The sequence below is a fragment of the Capsicum annuum genome, chromosome 1 (genome assembly GCF_002878395.1).
Source record: "Capsicum annuum cultivar UCD-10X-F1 chromosome 1, UCD10Xv1.1, whole genome shotgun sequence".
Taxonomy (NCBI): Eukaryota; Viridiplantae; Streptophyta; class Magnoliopsida; order Solanales; family Solanaceae; genus Capsicum; species Capsicum annuum.
The window spans coordinates 177,934,279-177,957,310 of NC_061111.1; positions in this window are offsets into that span (position 1 = coordinate 177,934,279).

Genomic DNA, 23,032 nt, shown 5'->3' on the forward strand with positions numbered 1-23,032 from the left:
TACACTAATAATACTTGTCTCTATGGGGAAAGGAGGCAGAGTAGATACCTTAATTAGTTTAGAAGTAGAAATCAAGGTTGAAGTAGCAGTAGTTGGGGCACCTCCCCTCAGTAAAAATCTTAGGTTGAGCCCTTTACTCACCTATTTCAATATCATCACCAATGTCTGGCCTATAAACAGCCTCGGTCAAAACTGACTGTCCCTCAAAAAAGAATTGAAATCATAATAGAAGGTAGCTGAATTTTTTAGGAAAGAACCGAGTTTTTTGAATCCTTAATAAAACTAATATCCTACGTGCTCATCACCTTAATCCTCCTATTAGCATTAGGTATATTTGGAACACCTACTGCATAACACAACTACTAGATAAGGTAATAAAAAAAAGAGCAGTGGTCTCACAAGATGCATGTTTATAAAGCTCCAGCTAGATCAGTGCCACAAAATCAATCTCATATACAGCAAACAGGATGGCAACCAAAGCGGCTCTATCTCATGTCAGTAGATCATTCAATGTAGTCAAACATAGTGTAAAGAGTACCATAGTCCACCAAAACTTTTTTTGTGAAATGCAGCATTGCCTTCTTTATCTCTCTCTTTTCCTCAATCCAGGGGCATTATCACCTAAGTTAGAAATCCGAGTGTCTATCCACCTTACTAAATTCAACCTCTATTATCTGAAATTACATCTATCATAGTGCATCTATCTCACACAAATCTCATCCAAAATTAAACTCTGTAGTAGATGTCGGTAATACATACTCTAGCCTAAATAGTACTCGGTGGATAGCCATTTTAGAAATATCCACTTTGATCCCTCGGACTAGAGTATTCTCCAACTATGGTTGCTCAACTACTCTACTATTTTGTGGGGCAATCAAATAGAGTGTGGAGGCGTAGAAGCATAAAATTCTCAGAATATAGTTGGGCTATAATATCCCTATAGTTAGGTCATCCACCCCAATTGATATCGATCAAAAAAGGCCGGCAGGTCTGGTGCCTATGCTATCCAAGTCGTCTATCCTCTTCTCAACTAGAATGCCTCTCTAGGACCAACCTATCCCAGTAATGTGGCTATCTTTTTTATATAAGTGATGCATCCCTCTATACACTATCTCGAGTTTATCTTAGCTATAGGCACATTCAAAACTTATGTAGATTTAGATACTGGGTCAGACGGTGGTAGAATAGGAGGTTGAGAATCCTGTGTAGGTGGTTGTGCGTCATAAGCAAAGGATAATGAAATATATTGTGGCATCTGAGTTGTACCCTCCTCTGACTAGAGTAAAATTGATGCTGACTCACTCGCTAAATTGGATGCATCCTCTAACCCCTCGTTAGATTGGGAGCCATTTGTGTCCTCTTCCTCCTCTACAAAACTAGATATTATCCCAAATTTAACCTCATTTACAAACTCGTCTAGTAAATCTACCTCATCCACTAAGCCATTATCAAAAGCATTATCCCCTCTCGAATGGAGGAAAGTGTGGTGTTAGTCTGGTCCTTCCTCATCCTCATCCTGGGGATAGGTCTAAGTGCAGTCGTCTGGGCCCCAACCAATGTTAGTACAGGCTAAGTGCCTGACTAAGACTATGTTGGGGCAGGATGGGTTCCCTGAATACCAAATGTAGCCATAATAATGGTTGCAACTTCATCTCGTGTCTGAGAACGTCCCCTGGTTTGTCGTGGGACCAAAGGTCTATTTGAGATAATTGGGTACTTCTCTACTGAGCCACTGCACTCAGGGGAATCATCCCAGATCCTAGACTTCACTCCTTTATTCTGGGTTTTGATAGGTGCCTGGAACCTATTAATGTAGTTTTTAGTGTTTGAAATAGAAAAAGGGAACAAAAATTTTGAAAACAATCAAAACACCTAAGGAAGGGTACTTACGACCCGACTATAGGTTTTGTAAGTGTCGAAAAAAGCCTTGAAACTTTAGGGCTTCCGTTCTGACACCTACGAGGTCACTTACAACCCGTAAGTGCTACTTACGAGGCTCATAAGTGCCTTCATAGGTAACCTCCTGAGGATACTTTAAATTTTCCCAAAATTTTTATCCCATTCAACTTATTTTGCAATTTTAAGTCTAATTTCGGACACAACAACATTTATCAAGTTCAAATTCACCGGTATTACACAAAAAATTATTGGGATTTGCATCAACTTTTTCAACTTCTACTTCGATGTAGGGTAGGATTGCAGATTTTCTATTCATAAGTAATGCAAAACTTTCATATTTTGACTATTCTAGGCCCTTACTATCAAGATTCATGAGTTATATTCAATTATCAAGATGATTCTCAGTACCAACTCAATTTCTTTGCTCATAAATTGTTTATAACAAGTAGGAGCCAAGAATTTTACCTTAATTTGCAGATGATGGGAGTATGAAGTTCAACAATACTGATGAAACCCAAAATTTGAGTGCACTGTGTGTGCAAATAAGAGAGAACAGGAGTGGTATTGCCTTTTTATGGGATTTAATAGGGAGTTGGAGAGTTTGAATTTAAGAGGGAGTTACAAAGTCTAAGAATATGGGGGATATGGACTGGGTTTGGGGGTTTTAAGGGCGATGGTTGGGCCAGATCGGTCGGGTTACTTGGGGCTGACCCAGTTTCCTAAATCTTAACCCCAAATTTTTTAGCCACTTACGGACCGTAAGTGCAACTTACGCACTATAAGTGGTCTTTCATAAGTAGCAGAAAAATATGAGAACCCTCTAAATGTTGGTTCTAATTTAAATGACCCCACTTACGGGGCCGTAAGTGGTTCTTATGACTGTCGTAAGTGGGTTCGTAAGTAAAAGATCAGAGACCCAAAATTCATAGATTTTTCCTCTGACATCTACAGCATCACTTGCCTGGCTTTGGTGGGACTTATGACCCTCATAAGTGGGACAGTCAGTCCCCTTCCCTGGAATTCTATAAATTTTGCAATTTTTATCATGTTTTAATTTTTTTATCATGATTTACTTCTACAAAAATAAAAACAAAGTGAACTCTAAAACAGTGGGTTGTCGCCCACCCAGCGCTTGATTTAACATCACGGTACAACGTGGCCATGTTGGTTACTCAGAGTTCACTAACAAGCCCACGGGTAGCCTCTTATAAAGCATCTGATTTAATGTCACAGCATGAGTCTATTACCTTAGATACTCAGACTTCTCCAAGGCTTACATCAACAAAAACTTTCATTTCATCAATAGTCCTCATACAGAGTTTTACACATTACCTGTTCACTTGAAACGGTGCTTTACCATCTCATTTCAACTCAATATCACTATGCAGGTGCCATGCCCCATTTTTCTTGTGAAAAGCAGAATTCGATGTGACAAACTCTTTTTGGAATTATTTTGAGAGTGGATGTGAAGAGTCGCAACCTACCGTATTAAGGTGCATTAGGGCATTGGTCTAGGCTACTACGAACCTATTCTGTTGTTTTATCTTAGTTCATCAAAAATTCAGGTAAGGATTTGAATTATCCCGAAAGGAAGGTGTTAGGCACCTTTCGAGGTCCACAAAGGTGGTTCTCGGTCTAATTCGTATTTTATGTGGGGATTCTATGTGATTAAATAAAGTTCTCTTATTTCTAACTTAATTTTTAACTAAATGATAAAGTAATTAATAAACAATTATTTATCTTAATTATTTTATATATTAATTATCTAAGTGATTAAATCGATAAAAATATGTAAATAAGACAAGCAAGGAGAGAGAAATGACATAAATTATAATAAAGAGGACTACTTATGTAATAAACTAACTACCCCAAATAAATGAACATGTAAAGTAAATAAAAGAATAAACAAATATATAAAGTAAATAACGGAATGTCAAATCAAGGAATTGTTTTGGTTTCATTTGGATCAGAACCCCAACTTGTTTAATCCTTATCCGACCCACTGGCGGAATTCTTAAATAAGTAACAATGTTAAATGTCATGTAATGTCTCTGGAGATCATCACTTCCGAATGACTACCCGTCCCACCCCACCTAAGCTAGTTGTAAAATTTAAAGGCGTTATAAGACAAGAATAAAACTAATGTCCTTAGAATACCTATCGTCCCACTTATCGCCCAAGAGAAATTAGGCTTTGCTAATTCGGGTTGATGGTCTAGACAAATAAAGCTATATTTTCCTAAGAATCAAAGCGCGTAAAACATCGGACAGCAGGTAGCACATAATAATCTCAAAGATGCCTCTTGGTTAATTAAAGTTGGTTAAGGTGATTGACATGCACAACAAGCAATTATTTAAATATAATTAGACCGTATAGGCATGATATCTAAGCGAGAAGCAATTGTTCTTGATGAGAAATAACTGTCAAATTATTTCAAACAATGTTATAAATTAATAAAAGGTTGAAGTGAGGTAAAGATGTTGGGGAGTAATACCCGTTGCGTTATTATGCAAGGCATGTCAACTAGTGATAGTGTAATTAACAAAAAATGATGAAAATATATTAACATGCTAAGAAACACAGTGACGTACTTAATCTAGTATTTAACCTGTTGAAAATGCTCAAAAACCTACTTTTTAACCTGCTGGCAATTATGTTAGTGTGCAGGATTTCATATTGACTTGCCGAAAAATGCAATAACATGCTAAAAATACCTAAAATCTAATACTTAACATGCTGAAAATTATGTTAATAGTGCAGGAATTTCATATTAATATGCTGAAAAATGCAATAACATGAAGAAATTTTAATGTTAACAAGCTGAAATTTTAATATTGGCATGCTGAAAGAAATTTAACATGCTGTAATCTGTGTTAACATGCTAAAGGATGCAATGGCATACCTAATCTATTGTTTAACATGCTAAAAATACTTAAACTTAATTTTAACAAGCTGAAACTGTATTAATACGCAGTTGTTTTATGTTAATCATGTTGAAAATGTATTAACATACTTAGATTTATGTTTACATGCTAAAACATGAGATGACATAATTAATTCTAGAATTTGATATGCAAAAATTTAATCGTTAGCATGCTGAACGTATTAACGTGTTTAAATTGTGTTGGAATGCTAAAACATGCAATGGCAAGCTTAATGTTGAAAATAAAATATTATACTTAGAGCTAATGTTGATCATATTATCATGCTGAAAACAAAACTTGAGTGGTGAAAAATGTTTTAATGGCATTAAAATGTGTAATTGCTATAAATTGTTTTAAAGGTCTAAGAAGTGTAGTTACTAAAAAATTCATTTTTATCATGCTATCAAAGTGATGATTTCCTTTTGGTTATAGACATAAAAGTATTTAAAATCACCTACAATATCTAAAAAATTAAACACATAGGTTGAAATTAATCCTAGGATAGATGTTGATTAATAACCTTAAAGGCATGTTGTCAGGTGACAAATCAAATTAATCGAAGAATCCTAGATTTTGTTTCTCTAATAGATATCATATAAATCACACAAAATCTAAGTTGCATTTGCCTAAGCTATTCAAAGAGCATATAAATTCCCTCCCCCCGAGCAGTCCCCCAAATTTAATATTATAATAATAATATTTGTACAATTCAGATTAATAAAGATGAGGCTATGGAACTAGGAAAGAAAAAAAAACTAAAATAAACGACCCCTCCCAAGTTCCAGTGACTCTTCGAATAATTTCGATCTGTCAAACGTAAAGCAAAAATATGGCAAATATAGAAGCAAACGAAGATACTGTGGCATGATTCTATACACAAAACAACCAAACAATGGCAGGGTAAGCATAACACAGAAGAGTCCCTATGAACATGCTTCCTAATACATTAAAGCATTCAATGAACAAATAAGTAATTAAATTACATTGTTTAGATACTTACTGGTGAGCAGCAATAAAAGAAATAATTAGAATAATAAAGTCAAACACTTGTAAGAATAATATGCAGGGTGCTTCCAGTAAGCCTCGAAGAAAAACCAAAGAACTCTTAAAATATATAATTGCCTTGTATTAAAATAGCTAGTGATCTTTTAATTATAGGGAGTGATTGTTTTTTAAGAACTGTCCACAAATTGAAAAGAGGGGTTGCTTTTATAGGCTGAGGGATTATGAAAATAAAGGAAGGAGAATATTCGATCAATGGAGTTTTTCATAAATATAAAAATCACACACATCCATAAAATATATAAAATTCAGTTACAGCAAATAAAAGGAAAAGAAATATCAATTAATTAAAAATTAAGGCAACTATTATGTCACTTAAGAAATTAATTCAGCCAAAGTAAAAGGGGAGATGTGCATATCAATTTAACACAATCTTTTCATAAATATAAAACTACACTTATATCAATTAACTGTAAAATTCAGTCAAAGCCATAATGGAAGAGAAAAATACCAATCGACCCTATTTCCTTCTTCGCATGTATACTGATTAAGGTAATAATTAGTATGTAAATATGGTCATATTAAAAGGACAAGCAATAACCAAAAAAAATTCTAAAAAAAGGGTATCAATTCTGCAAAATCAGTCAACAAATATAAAGACAAGAATATCAAATCAATAGAGCTTATGAGGATCAAGTTCAAATCATCAGTAGAGAAGGAGAGGAAATTATAATACTAGGTCATTAAACTTACATGAAGAGAATCAATTAAAATTGTGAAAATAGGTTAGAGGTAAATTAATGGGGATCACAATTCACCCCAAACAATTCGCACCCACACACAAGGAATTTAAACAATAGCAATTGAATGTTTTAACCTATGTTAATCTAGGCAAGTTAATAAGCTCAAATCATAAGAAATTAAATCTAAATCTTAATCAAGTAACGTTAATATTACATTACATAATCTGTAAAAAAAAGTGGGTAAAAGAGGATTAAAATTTAGTCATAAATTTAAATACGAAATCAAACCTCGGGTATGATTCTCAATCCATCATTCTCCGATGAAAAATGGGCAAGCGGTGAAGTGAGTTTCCAACTGAAAGATAGCAAAAAATAGTAGTGTGGATCACCGACTGGTTTAAGATGCTGGTTCGGCACTTTACCGGTTAAGCAGCGGCAATAGGAGAAGGAAGGTCGGCATTGGTACTATTGGCATTCATAGTGGTGGTGGCTGAGGGTTTTGAAGCATCATCGATGATAGCGACAGTGGATCACGGTAAGAGAGGAGGGACGAAGATAGCATGGTTGGGTGAGGTTCACCGATCTAAGAGGGGGGAAAAGAAGGTACAGACACTAGAAATAGGGTTTTCATTCAGTGGTTGGCTTGAGAACAGAGGCAACAGGCGGCTGGCGGTAGTGGATGGTAGCGGCCGTAGCTATTTCTTGGTTGCTGGTCGATGGCGGCAGCTATGATAGAGAGAGTAAGAGAGAGAGAAGGTAAAGAGAGGTGGCTGGTAAGACGGCTAGCCGGTAATGGCTGATTGGTGATGGTTTTTTAGAGATAGAGAAGAGAGAAGGAAGAAGGGGCGGATGTTTTATGAGAAATAAGATTAGGTTTGGGTTTTAGTTAAAAAAGGGAAAGGAATAGGAAGAATGATCTCAGCCATTGGATCAGTTTGGATTAGCGGTTGAGATTAAAATTATTTTAAAGAAGGTCAAAAATTTAATTTGAGATTTAAAAAAGTCACCAATTTGGCTAAAATTGACATTGATTGAACACAATAGGCTAGAATTTAAATAAATTAGAAAATCAATTTAAATTAGGTTGCTATTTTAATAAATACGATAATGACGAGAAAAACAATAAGACGTCGATATCAAAATAACCAAGAATGTAAAAAAACTAATATTACATAAAATTATTATATAAAATTATCGAGAGTGGTAGCAATAATAATAATAATAATAATAATAATGAAAACTAGACAATGTATTTGTAAATCGTGAGTGTGCACATTTATGTGAAAAAATAATTTAATAAATATTAATAAAATTATGTAAAAATGTCGTGTTGGAATTAATATATTGTAAAATGATACCAAAAAGTAATAAAATAATTTGTATATTTTTAAATCATGAATGTGGCTTGTTGAAAAGTATTTGATATCAAAACAATGCATAAACAATATTACTATTAAAAGTTAAATAATATTGACAAAAACAGCCTAACAGAGCATCAGGAGGTCAAAATTGGGTGTCAATAGTCGCCCCTTCGTTGCTTGGGAATGATAAAAGAATTGTCAAGCAACAAAAGTTGATGCAGTACCTAGTTTTGTCTGACTGAGAAGGATTCATTGTAATTAAAGCAACAGGAGATGGATTTAAGAATAGTGTGACCGAGACTTTGGCTTTAAGTCACCTACATATCTCTGATTTTACGAGAATCAGGACATATGTAGTTCTAGATTTAGGAATAAACAATATTCCTAAAAAATGTTATTGATTTAGGTTGGGGCATCAATGATGGTATCGTGGTTCGGTGAGATGATAGTGAATAGGATTTGAAATAATGATTTGAGGAGAGGTGTGAAAATGAAATGTTGGTAAGTTTGAGTTAGAGCTTATGTAGTGTATGGACAGATAGGGTGATACTTTAAAAATAGGAACAAAAATTGTTTTTGTTTGTTAGTCCTTCTCTGTCACCTGCGTACCTTACCATATACTAGATACCAAAGGTTAGAGTATGTAATTGATAAGAAATTGATGAGATAAAGTAAATGTGGTAGTAGAGAAAGTGTATCTGTTATATTGTTGGATCAGCCGTTGGGATTATCAATGTGATATTGGATTAGATTTTGGGCCACTCGATGTAGTGTTGGATTGGTTGTTGGGCTTCTCGATATAACGTTGGATCGGCTATTGGGCCTCTTAATTTAGCATTGGATCAGCTGCTGGGCTTTTCGATGTGATGATGGATTAGTTGTTGGGCCTCTTGATATAACGTTGGATCAATTGTTGGGCTTCTCAATATAATGTTGGATAAGCTATTAGGCCTTTCGATTTAGCACTGGATCTACTGTTGGGCTTTTTGATATAACGTTAGATCGGCAGTTGGGCCTCTCAATGTGGAATTGGATAAGCTATTTGGCTTCTCGATATAACATTGAATCAGTTGTTGGGCCTCTCAATGTAGCATTAGATCAGTTATTCAATATAATATTGGATAAGCTGTTGGGCCTCTCGATGTAGCGTTGGATCAGCTATTTGGCTTCTTGATATGACATTGGATTGGATATTGGGTCTCTCGATGTAGGGTTGGATTAGTTGTTTGGCTTCTTGATATGACGTTAGATCGGTTGTTGGGCCTCTCGATATAGTGTTGGATTAGCTGATGGGCTTCTCAATATAATGTTAGATCGGATGTTGGGACTCTCAATTCAGCATTGGATCAGCTGTTTAGCTTCTCGATATAACATTGGATCAGCTGTTAGGCCTCTCGATGTAGCGTTGGATTAGCTATTTGGCTTCTCAATTTAATGTTGGATTGGGCCTCTCGATGTAGTATTGGATCAGCTGTTGGGCTTATCGATATGATATTGGATCGGCAGTTGGGCTTCTCAATGTAGCATTTGATCAGCTATTAGGCTTCTCGATATGATATTAGATTGGCTGTTGGGCCTCTCAATGTAGTATTGGATAAGCTATTAGGATTCTTGATAATGTTGGATCGGCTATTGGGCCTCTCGATGTAGTGTTAGATCAGCTGTTGGGCTTCTCGATATAACATTAGATTGGCAGTTAGGCCTCTCGATGCAGTATTAGATCAGTTGTTGGGCTTCTCGATATGATGTTGGATCGGCTGTTAGGCCTCTCGATGTGGCATTGGACCGATTGCATGGTCTCTTATGATAGGTCGATTCCTTTCATCTATACCCATTAGTCCTGCCATTTTTAGCTCAACTAGATAACATGATTAGCGTGGGTATGTGTGTATATATCGAAGGTTAAGCAATGTAGTGAAAACAACCGTAATAATAATGATAAATAGAGATAAAAAAGCATTTCAGTTGTACTGTCAGATCTGTTATTTGACTTCTCGGCATGATGTTGGATTAGTCATTACGCCTCTCATGATAGAATGATCTGTACCTGTTAATCTTTTACTCAAAGAAAATTTGTCAGTCAAAAAGAAATGTGGATTTGTACCATGCTCGAGTTGACTCCTTGGTCATTGGTTTCTACTCCATGAACCATTACGATTTGTTCTCCATCATAATCAATTTTTTTAGGAATTCTCAAAAATTTTTGCCCCAATTTAGAATGTAAAGCGCCTTTCGCACGTCATTATGAATGAATATACAGTTTACTCATGAAATTTTTGAGGAATTCTCAAAAATTTCTGCCCCTGTTTGGAATGAAAGGCTCCTTTTCCACGTCATTGTAAATTGATATATTGTTTACTTGTGAAATTTTTAGGTTTTCTTAAAACCTTAAAAAAAAATTTGCCAGTTTTTGTCTTCGAAGTCTTATATTACTGCACCACTCAAAAAAAACATTAGTCCAAGACAAATGGTTGTCCTACATTTGAATATCATAGCCTCAATTGTAATCTGCCTTTATATGCTTTTGAAATGTGAGAATTTGATAGAGAAGGGGAAAGAAAATATTTTATTAGAATAATACCGGATCCAGAGTGGCTACCTACGTATCCAAATAGAAGTCAGGTCGAATGTAGTTCATGAGTACAAAGAAATATAGAGAAAATAAGAAAATGTTGTTATCCATAAGGTGGGTAAAATGGTGACGTGAAACGGGAATGTCAATTTATGTGATGTGCTTTATGTTTCTTTTGTGAAAGTCTTGGATCTTTTGGACAGAGTAGGATTGAACAACGTGAGTCTCTTTATTACTTTAATAGCCTTGTATTTGAGGTATGGAGGGTGATAAATCTTCTTTCTCTTCCTTACTCTCAAAGTTATGACCAACCAGGAAGAACATTTTCTAGAAGTATATTCCATCTAGTGTTCTGAGGAAAATTTGGACCAATTCCTCCTCATGTACAGAAGGACGTATTTTAGAAGCCTCTAACGTCCATCGAATTGCATATTTCTCAAAAGATTCATGGGTTGTTCTTTTCATCTCGAACAACTCCCGCATTGTAGGACCAATATTGATGTTAAACTTGTATTACCTCAGAAAATCTTGAGCCAATTCTTCCCAATTATGCCATTTTTTGAAATCTTGTTGGGAGAACCATGTGAGTGTCATTCCGGACAAACTTTGAATAAACAATCTCATTAAGAGAGCCTCATTTTGTCCTATGCCAATTAGCCTGCTGCAATAGTCCTTCAGATGTATGATTGGATCCCCATGCCCATCAAATATGTTGAACTTTGGAACTTTGTATCCTGGAGGTAAATCAATCCTCAGATGTATACATAATTTCTCGTACCTCAAGTCGTAAATACCCCTAAAATATATTTCCTCATTCAATCTTATCTCTAAGTCATGAAGCCTTTGCCAACGTTCATCTAAATTGATCCTTTCACTTTCACAAGTGTCACATGTAGAAGAAAATTACTGAGAAGGGGTGTGATCAAGGCAAGGATAAGGAGTCATAGTGTTTTGCCTTGGGTGATTAGAAGAAGGACTGAAAACTTTTCGGACATTGAGCATATTTTTCATATTGCAGATTATCACTTGAGTTTGATTTTCAAATGCTAGACAACCTTAAAATAAAGTAAGGCAAACAAAAATTACCATATAACGCATAAGTTCAAAACATAATAAATATGAAACAAAGGCATTTTAGGATAAAGACTATGATTTAATAAGTGATCTAGGCGTAAAGATTGGAGCTTCTAATGCACAAAACACGATAGCGATAGAACATGATGTCAAATTTACAATTATGAATGTAAAGAAGATAAGAAAGATAGGAAATGAGTAGGGTAAACTTTTGTTGAACATCAGATTTGTTGATTCAAAACGTCCTTTGTAATTGACATCATATCATATTGTTGATTCATTCAACTCTATGTAGAAAAGGAAAAAATAGAAAAATTTATTATGATGAGACTAAACTCATTAAATGAGCGCCTACGTATCCCTCATATAGGGGAATCAGGTCGACGTTAGTTTACATTACATAGGCAAGAAAAACATAAAAGAAAACTGCCAATTATAAAACTTGAATGAATTTTAAATGTTTGAGAGTCTGGAGCGGAGAATCATCATGATATCCTCTACACCAATATCGAACCTTTCTAAGTCAATCCTAGTAAATCAATCATCATCACAGTTTGGCTTCATCACATTTATCACTTTGGCATCAATCAGTGCTTGAATTTTGTCTTTCAAATTTCAACACTTTTCTATGGTGTGTCCTTTTATCCCTGAATGATACACACAAGTTTTAGAATGATCAAGTCATGGTGCATATGTGTTCATGACAATTGCAGAAATAGGAGTGATATAGCCAGCCATCCTCAGTCTCTCATAAAGTTGAACTATAGGCTCAACCAAAGGGGTGTATTATCTTGTTGGATTTTTCTGAAGCTTATATTAAGGTCTGGTGGATCGGGTGGATCATTAACTTGTTGGCGGATTTTGGTAAAAAACTAGAATGCAGTTTGATGTTGGAGCAACGAATGAATGTGGGTACCAAACAGTTTGAGGAAGAGGTCTTGTGAAGGATTTTGGATAATAAGATTGGAAGTAATTAGAGGTTGGGATAATTTTTGGAGCTAGGCACCATATCAGTTGAGGTTGGGGTATCCTTACTTCAGGATTTGAAGGTTTTGATGTCTCATCGATGATCATATTTCCCTAATCCTTGGATTATGGATTAACCAAATTTGCCTCAACTGTGAGCTTCCTTTTTAGCTTATTGTCGAACCGCCTAACAAAGTCAGTTGCCAGATGGTCCCAAGAGACCCACTTGCTAGTATCATTTTTGGAGTACCACATTAATGTTGGACCCTTAAGTGAACTAACAAAGAGTTTCATCTTGAGATCATCACTTTGCCCTATAAGTACTAGTTCGTCAAGGTATGCCCTCAAATGGGAATGAGGGTTTCCTGACCCATCACATAATGGGAAGTTCAAGTCCTTAATTCTATCCTTGTCTCCTTCCCTTGATTTGGATGACTTTTTCATTTTGGGCTGTGGAGATGATCCTGCCTCATGGTTAGGAACCTTTCCTTCTGTCTCCTTATCCTCACTTGTATTTGTCAACCAAATAAGTGCTTTTATCAATGCAATTTAGAACTTCCTTGGATATATGTGTGTATCACGATCAGACGTAGGTGAAGTTGTCAGTATAGGGGACTCCGTGATGTGGCTGGGAGTTCTAACATCTGTTTTAGATAGCGGCTCTGGAAAACCTGGTGGCATTTCAACTAAACCTCAAAGATCAGCCATTATCCCCCTAATTCTCTCTATTCTTCTTCCTAACCTTCTGATTCTCGAAATAGCTCTATTTCGATGCAACCCCAAAATCTCGTACTCAACTTCGCAGTTGACAAGATTGATAAGCATCACTTGATTGGCCATTTCTTATGTTCAACTTTAGTCAACCTTCGAAGAAAGGATTTATAATTAGGAACAAAGAGCACGTGCAGGAGTCTAGAATAAATATTCTACTCATTTGAAAATAATGAGTTATGCCCATTCGGAGTGAATAAACGTTATGAGAGCTCTATGTAACTTAGAGGTTGTGAAAGATAGAGTACGACATGAGTACGATAGTATCAAAAGGATCATGTGGGACAAGTATGTAAACGTTGAAAGCATTAAGAAGAGAATATGATAAGTTGTACTAAAAGATTATGAATAAGACTAAAACCCTTTATCAAAGAAAGAATTGAGCCTAGAGATGATTAATATACTAACGGATGAGTCAGGAGGATAAATTGAAGGTAGGTATTGGATAGGCCCTAAGAGTGTATTGTAGGGTCCTAACATGATAAAAATTTTAAGAGTAAAGAGCTCTAAAGTGAGGGACACTAAAAGAAAGGGGTGACTAAGACAATAACAACAAGATAGATAATACATACATAGAAATGCAACACATAACAAACAATTGTGTGTCCTTTTGGGGTCGTGAACTCCTTTGGACTTTGAATGACACAAACATTCAACGCATCAAGGATACCAAGGCATACTACATTGAATGGGACGCATATTCGTTAATAAAAGAAATATATAACCAAGACCTAAAGGACAAGTGTGGGTTTATAACATGGTTCCCTCGAGTGGACTACTCGAGAGTGGGAAAGCTTGTGATTGTCGACGCACCGCTGATCAGCCGATCCACAAAGTATTTCCTGAAGGGTGTTTTAGGAAAGAATGTCTATGCTATCATGCAACCGTCCATAAAAGAAAATAAAAAAGGTTCCAAGTGGAGGAAAGTATGAGAGGAATGACAGTTATATAACGCAGTAACATATAGCAATATACAATAGCATGCTTAGCAATATAAAAATAAATAAGCATTAAGACATATAGCTAACAAAAGGGAAAGTGGGTAGAGAATAGGCAAGGAAAAATAAAAACACATAAAAATAAAAAGGAGAAGGAACTAACAAGTAAAAAAATAGATCACGATATAACAATAAAAAGAAAAAAGGGACAAGACAATTATGAAAAAAGAAAATAAAGAAAATAATAGAATCACGCATAAAACACAAACTCGTAATTGTTAAAACCTAAGGTCCCCAGTGGATTCACCATTCTATTGCACCCCATTTTTATCTCAAAAAGTGGGATTCAAAGTGACAAACGCTTTTTGGGATTGTTTTGAGGGTAAATGTGAAGAGTCGCCACCTAACGTATTAAGGTGTGTTAGGGCACCGGTCAAGGCTACTATGAACCTATTTTGTTATTTTATCTTAGTTCACCAAAAATTTAGGTAAGGGTTCAAATTACCCCAAAAAAAAGGTGTTAGGCACCTTTCGAGATCCACAAAGGTGGTTCCCGGTCGAATTCATATTTTACGTGGGAATTCTATGTGATTAAATAAAGGTATCTTATTTCTAAATTAATTGTTAACTAAATGATAAAATAATTAATAAATAATCATTCAAATTAATTATTTTAGCTATTAATTATCTAAGTGATAAAATCAATAAAAACATGTAAATAAGACAAGCGAGAATAGAGAAATGACATAAATTATAACAAAGGGGACTACTCATGTAATAAACTAACTACCCCAAATAAATGAACATGTAAAGTAAATAAAAGAATAAACAAATATATAAAGTAAATAACGGAATGTCAAATCAAGGAATTATTTTGGTTTCATTCGGATCAGAACCCCAACTTGTTTAATCCTTATCCGACCCACTCCACCTAGGTTGGTTGTAAAATTTAAAGGCGTTGTAAGACAAGAATAAAACTAATGTCCTTAGAATACCTATCGTCCTACTTATGGACCAAGAGAAATTGGGCTTTGCTAATTCTGGTTGATGGTCTAGACAAATAAAGCTATGTTTTCCTAAGAATCAAAGCGCATAAAATATCGGACAGCATTCAGCACATAATAATCTCAAAGATGTCTCTTGGTTAATTAAAGTTGATTAATGTGATTGACATGCACGACAAGCAATTATTTCAATATAATTAGACCCTATAGGCATGATATCTAAGCAAGAAGCAATTGTTATTGATGAGAAATAATTGTCAAATTATTTCAAACCATGTTATAAATTAATAAAAGGTTGAAGTAAGGTAAAGATGTTGGGGAGTGATACCCATTGCGTTATTATGCAAGGAATGTTAACTAGTGATAGTGTAATTAATAAAAAAATGTTGAAAATATATTAACATGCTAAGGAACACAATGACGTACTTAAATTTAACATGTTGAAAATGCTCAAAAACCTACTTTTTAACCTGCTGGCAATTATGTTAGTGCGCAGGATTTCATATTGACATGCTGAAAAATGCAATAACATGCTGAAAATGCCTAAAACCTAATACTTAACATGCTGAAAATTATATTAATAGTGCAGGAATTTCATATTAATATGCTGAAAAATGCAATAACATGAAGAAATTTTAATGTTAACATGCTGAAATTTTAATATTGACATGCTGAAAGAAATTTTAACATGTTGTAATCTGTGTTAACATGCTAAAAGATGCAATGGCATGCCTAATCTATTGTTTAACATGCTAAAAATACTTACACTAAATTTTAACATGCTGAAACTTAACATACTTAGATTTGTGTTTACATGCTAAAACATGTGACTACATAATTGATTTTAGTGTTTAATATACAGAAATTTAATCGTTAACATGCTTAGCATATTAACGTGTTTAAATTGTGTTGGAATGCTAAAACATGCACTGATAGGCTTAATGCTGAAAATAAAATGCTATGCTTAAAGCTAATGTTGATCATATTATCATGCTGAAAACAAAACTTGATTGGTGAAAATTATTTTAATGGTATTAAAATGTGTAATTGCTAAAAAATGTTTTAAAGAGCTAACAAGTGTAGTTACTTAAAAAAATATTTTTTATCATGCTAGCAAAATGATGATTTCCTTTTGGTTATAGACATGAAAGTATTAAAAATAGCCTACGAAAGCCAAAAAATTAAACACATAGGTTGAAATTAATCCTAGGCTAGATGTTGATTAATAACCTTAAAGGCATGTTGTCAGGTGACAAATCAAATTAATCGAAGAATCCTAGATTTCATTTGTCTAATAGATAACATATAAATCACACAAAATCCAAGTTGCATTTGCCTAAGCTATTCAAAAAGCATATAAATTCCCTCCCCCCGAGCATTCCCCCAAATTTATTATTACAATAATAATGTTTGTACAATACAGATTAATAAAGATAAGGCTATGGAACTAGTAAAGAAAAAGAAATTAAAATAAACGACCCCTCCCAAGTTTCAATGACTCTTCAAATAATTTTGATCTGTCAAACGTAAAGCAACAACATGGCAAATACAGAGGCAAACGAAGATACTGTGGCATGATTCTATATACAAAACAACCAAACAACGACAGGGTAAGTTTAACACAGAAGAGTCCCTATGAACATGCTTCCTAATACATTAAAACATTCAGTGAACAAATAAGTAATTAAATTACATCGTATAGATACTTACTGGTGAGCAGCATTAAAAGAAATAATTAGAATAATAAAGCCAAGCACTTGTAAGAATAATATGCAGAGTGCTTCCAGTAAGCCTCGAATAAAAACCAAAGAACTCTTATTAAAATAGCTAGTGATCTTTTAATTTTTTATATGGAGTGATTGTTTTTCAAGAACTGTCCACTAATTGAAAAGAGGGGTTGCTTTTATAGGCTGGGGGATTATCAAAATAAAGAAAGGAGAATATTCAATCAATGGAGTTTTTCACAAATATAAAAATCACACACATCCATAAAATTTATAAAATTCAGTTACAACAAGTAAAAGGAAAAGAAAATATCAATTAATCAAAAATTAAGGCAACTATTATGTCACTTAAGAAATTAATTCAGCCAAAGTAAAAGAGGAGATGTGTATATCAATTTAACACAATCTTTTCATAAATATAAAATTACACTTATATCAGTGAACTGTAAAATTCCGTCAAAGCATAATGGAAAAGAAAATTATCAATCGACCCCATTTTCTTCTCTGTATGTATACTGATTAAGGTAATAATCAGTATGTAAATAAGGTCATATTAAAAGGACAAGCAGTAACCAAAATATCTTTCTATAACAAGGGTATCAATTCCACAAAATCGATCAATAAATAAAAGGACAAGAATATCAAATCAATAGAGCTTATGAGGATCAAGTTCATAACATCGGTAGAGAAGATGAGGAAATTATAATACTAGGTCATTAAACTTACTTGAAGAGAATCAATTAAAATTGCAAAAAGGGATCACAATTCACCCCAAATAATCACCCAAACAATTCGCACCCACACACATGGAATTTAAATAATAGCAATTGAATGTTTTAACCTATATTGATCTAGGCAAATTAATAAGATCAAATCACAAGAAATTAAATCAAAATCTTAATCAAGTTACATTAATTTCACATCACATAATCTGTGAAAAGAAGAGAAAGGGCAAAAGAGGATTGAAATTTAGTCATAAATTTAAATACGAAATCAAACCTGGATATGAATTCTAAATCCATCATTCTCTGATGAAAAATAGGCCAGCGGTACAGTGAGTTTCCAACTGAAAGATAGCCGAAAACGGCAGTGGGTCTCACTGGCTAGTTTGCGATGCTGGTTTGGTACTTTGCTGGTGAAGTAAAGGCAGCAGGAAAAGAGAGGCCAGCGTTGGTACTGATGGCGTTCATGGTGGTGGCGGTTGAGGGTTTCGGAGCATCGCTGGTGATGGCGACGGTGGGTTGTAACAAGAGTGAGGGGACGAAAGCGGCACGACTAAGCGAGGTTCATTGGTCAAAAAGGAGGAAGAAGGTGGCGCCGGCTCTGGAAATGGGGTTTTGTTCCAGTGGTTGGCTGGATAACGGAGGCAATAGGCGGCTGGCAGTCCGCCAGTGGTAGATGGCAGAGGCCATGGCTATTTATTATCACTGGTCGGTGGAGGCAGCCATGATGGAGAGAGTAAGAGAGAGAAAGGGTAAAGAGAGGTGGCCGACGAGGCAGCTGGCCGGCAATGGCTGATCGGTGATGGTTTTTTAGAGAGAGAGAGAAGAGAGAAGGGAGGAAGGGGCAGATGTTTTTGAGAAATGAGATTAGGGTTTGGTTTTTAGTTAAAAAGGAAAAGGAATAGGAAGACTAATCTCAGCCGTTGGATCAGTTTGGATTAACGGCTGAAACTAAAACTATTTAAAACAAGGTCAAAAATTTAATTTGAGATTTAAAAAATTTCTCCAATTTGGATAAAATTGACATTAATTGAACACAACAGGCAAGAATTTAAATAAATTAGAAAATCAATTTAAATTAGGCTGCTATTTTAATATATGCGATAATGACGAGAAAAATAATAAGATGTCGATATCAAAATAACTAAGCATGTAAAAAATTAATGTTACAAGAAATTATTATATAAAATTATCGAGAGTGGTAGTAATAATAATAATAATAATAATAATAAAAATAATAATGAAAAGTAGACAATGTATTTGTAAATCGTGAGTGTGCACATTTACATGAAAAAATAATTTAATAAATATTAATAAAATTACATAAAAATGTCGCATTGGAATTAATAAATTTAAAATGATACTAAAAAGTAATAAAATAATTTGTACATTTTTAAATCATGAATATGGCTTGTGAAAAATTATTTGATACCAAAACAATGCGTAAACAATATTATTATTAAAAGTTAAATAATTGTGATAAAAAAAACAGCGTAAGAGAGCATCGCCGGTGATGACGACGGCAGGTCGCAGCAAGAGAAGGGGGATGAAGGCGGCATGGCTGAGCGAGGTTCACCGATCAAAGAGGAGGAAGAAGGTGGCGCCGGCGCTGGAAATGAGGTTTTCTTCCGGTGGTTGGCTGGAGAACGAAGGCAACAGGCAACTGGCGGCCTGCCGGTGGTGGATGGCGGTGGCCATGGCTATTTCTTGGTCACTGGTCGGTGGCAGCATCCATGATGGAGAGAGTAAGAGAGAAAGAGAGAGGGTAAAGAGAGGTGGTCGGCAAGGCGGCTAGCCGACGATGGTTGATCGGTAATGGTTTTTTAAAGAGAGAGAGATGAGAGAGGGGCGAATGTTTTGCGAGAAATGAGATTAGGGTTTGGGTTTTAGTTAAAAAAAGAAAGGAATAGAAAAAATGATCTCAGCCATTGGATCAGTTTGGATTAACGGTTGAGATTAAAACTATTTAAAAGGAGGTCGAAAATTTAATTTGAGATTTAAAAAATGTCACCAATTTGGCTAAAATTGACATTGATTGAACACAATATGCTAGAATTTAAATAAATTAAAAAATCAATTTAAATTAGGATGATATTTTAATAAATGCATTAATGACGAGAAAAATAATAAGACGTCGATATCTAAGTAAGTTAAAAATTAATGTTACATAAAATTATTAATAAAATTGTCAGTGGTAGTGATAATAATAATAATAAAAAGAAATTAGACAATGTATTTATAAATCGTGAGTGTGCACATTTACGTGAAAAATAATTTAATAAATATTAATAAAATTATGTAAAAATGTCGTGTTGGAATTAATAAATTGTAAAATAATACTTAAAAGTAATAAAATAATTTGTACATTTTTAAATCATGAATGTGGCTTGTGAAAAATTATTTGATACCAAAACAATGCGTAAACAATATTATTATTAAAAGTTAAATAATTTTGACAAAAAGTAACAGTCTAAGAGAGCATCGAGAGGTCAAAATTGGGTGTCAACAGCGTAACACCCTAAGCACAGTAAATAGTCCATACCACCTAGACTTCAACTTGCCATGAAACAAGCAAAGTCTTGAGTTATATAACAAGACCATATCACCGAGTTCAAACACCATTTTCTCGATCTTCTTATCATGATACAACTTTATCTTTTCTTTGTACAATGCTGAACTCTCATAAGCTCAGAGCCAGAATTCATCCAACTCATTCAACTGGCTCATTCTCAAATTATTTGCATCACGACACTCAAAATTTAGCTTTTTCAATGCTCATACTGCCTTGTGCTCAAGTTTAATCGGCAAATGGCATGTCTTATCATACACAAACGGATATGGAGAGACACCTATGGGGGTCTTAAAAGTTGTCCGGTAGGCCCAAAGAGTATCGTCTAACTTTCTTGACCAATCAGTTATATTGGCTTTCACATTCTTCACCAATATGGACTTGATGTCATAATTGAAGACCTCAACCTGTCCACTTGTCTGAGAAAGGTATGGTGTTTCTACCTTATGCTTCACACTATATTTTTGTAGTAGAACCTTAAAAAGATGATTACAGAAGTGGGACCCACTATCACTAATAATAGCACGTAGACTGCCAAATCGAGAAAAGATGTTCTTCTTCAAAAATACGGTGACACTTCTGCCCTCATTGTTGGGAAGTGAAACTACCTCCACCCATTTAGAAACATAGTCAACCGCCACTGGAATACACTTCATAAAATAGGATCTCACAACCGTACCCATGAAATCAATTCCCTACACATCAAACAACTCCAACTCTAATATAGGTGTTATGGGGAGTTCATGTTTCCACAAAATATTACCTTGCCGCTGACGCTGACCATGGGCTCGAGAAAAATCAAGAGCTTCCTTGTAAATAGTCGATCAATAGTACCCACACTACAGAATTTTAAAGGTTGTGCAAGTACCACCATGATGGCCCCCAAATAGTGATGAATGACAAGCCTCAAGGATGCTCATCATCTCTATCTCAGGAATACATCTCTGAAAAACTTCATCTGTACAAATCCAAAAAAGATAAGGCTTAGCCCAAAAAAACTCCTCACCTCAAGCATGAACCACTAGCGCTGATGAAAGAATAAATCTTCCAGAGTAAAATCACTCGCAAAAAAGTTGGTAAAATCCTCAAACCATGGTATTAAGTCTTCAGATGTCGCCAAGACCCGCTCATCTGGAAAAGTATCACCTATATTAAGCTCCTTCCCTAATTTCAGAATTGCCTCCTCCTCAATGCAGGATAAGTGATCTACAACCTGATTTTTAGTTCTTTTTCGGTCTTTCACCTCAAAGTCAAATTCCGGCAATAAGAGTACCCAAAAAATCATCTTCGGATTTGCATCCTTCTTTGACATCAGATACCCTAATGTTATATGATCAGTGTGAACTATGACTTTGGTCCCTCTCAAATAGGACTGGAATTTCTCAAAAGCAAAAATCACTGCGAGTAACTTCTGCTTAGTGATGTATAATTTTTCTGCACGAGATTTACTGTTTTGCTGGATGAGGTGAAGGATCTTCTTACATAATGGATCAACCGTTCCTTAAGGCACTCAAATGCCTTGATATACGCATCATCAAACACAAACTTCACCTCTTTCTCTAAAAGCTTACATAATGGATTAGCAATTTTAGAGAGGTCCTTGATGAATCTCCTATAAAAAACAGCATGACCCAAGAAACTTCTGATACCTTTAACTTAAATCGGAGGAGGTAATTTCTCAATCACCTCTATATTTTCCCTGTCAACCTCTATACCCCTTTTTGAAATCTTGTATTCGAGAAAAATCTCTTTCTTAACCATAAGTGGCACTTTTTCAAATTCAAAACCAAGTTGCACTCCTCACATCTCTAAAGTACATTGGCCAAATAGTCTATACAGCCATCAAAAAAGTGTCCAACAACTAAAAATTCATCCATGAAGACCTTTATAGTTTCCTCTATCATATCAAAAAATATTTACATTATACACGCTGAAAAGTGGAAGAGTATTGCACAGTCTGAAATGACATCCTTTTGAATGCAAAAGTACCATATAGGCAAGTAAAAGTAGACTTCTCTTGGTCTTTAGGGGAAATATAAATCTGATTAAAACCCAAATAACCATTAAGAAAATAGTACCAACCTATGCCTGCGAGTTTGTCTAGCATCTGATCCATGAAAGACATAGGAAAATGGTCCTCTTAAGTCCAAGTGATCAATTTTCGATAATCCATGCACACTCTTCATCTAGAAACTGGCCTCATGGGCACTAACTCATTCTTCTCATTTGGGACCACAGTCATCTAACCCTTCTTAGGTACACGTTGAACTAAGCTCACCCACTTGTTCTTTGCAATGGGGTAAACTACGCCTGCATCTAACCACTTTATAATCTTTTTCTCCACCACCTCTTGCATATGTGGATTCAAATAGCGTTGGTTCTCAATGTTGGGAACACAATCTGGTTCAAGCTGAATTTTATAAGTATAAATCTCGGGTGGAATCCCACAATGTCTGTAATAGTCCATCCAATGGCCCTCTTAAATCCTTGCAAGACAGAAATCAATGCCTCATCCTGTGAATATAATAAATCAGCATCAATAATGACCAACAAGGTATTTTTGACCCCCAAAATTGTATATTTCAAGTGAGATGGGAGGGCCTTCAATTCTAATACTGATGGCTCCTCAATAGATGGCCGAGCTAGTGGAGTACCTCTATTCTTCAAGTCAAGATCTAAGTTATTTGGAGAATAAGAATAAGAACCTATATTATAGAGTACGCTCACTATCTCATCATATTCATCGATACCATCACTGTCAAG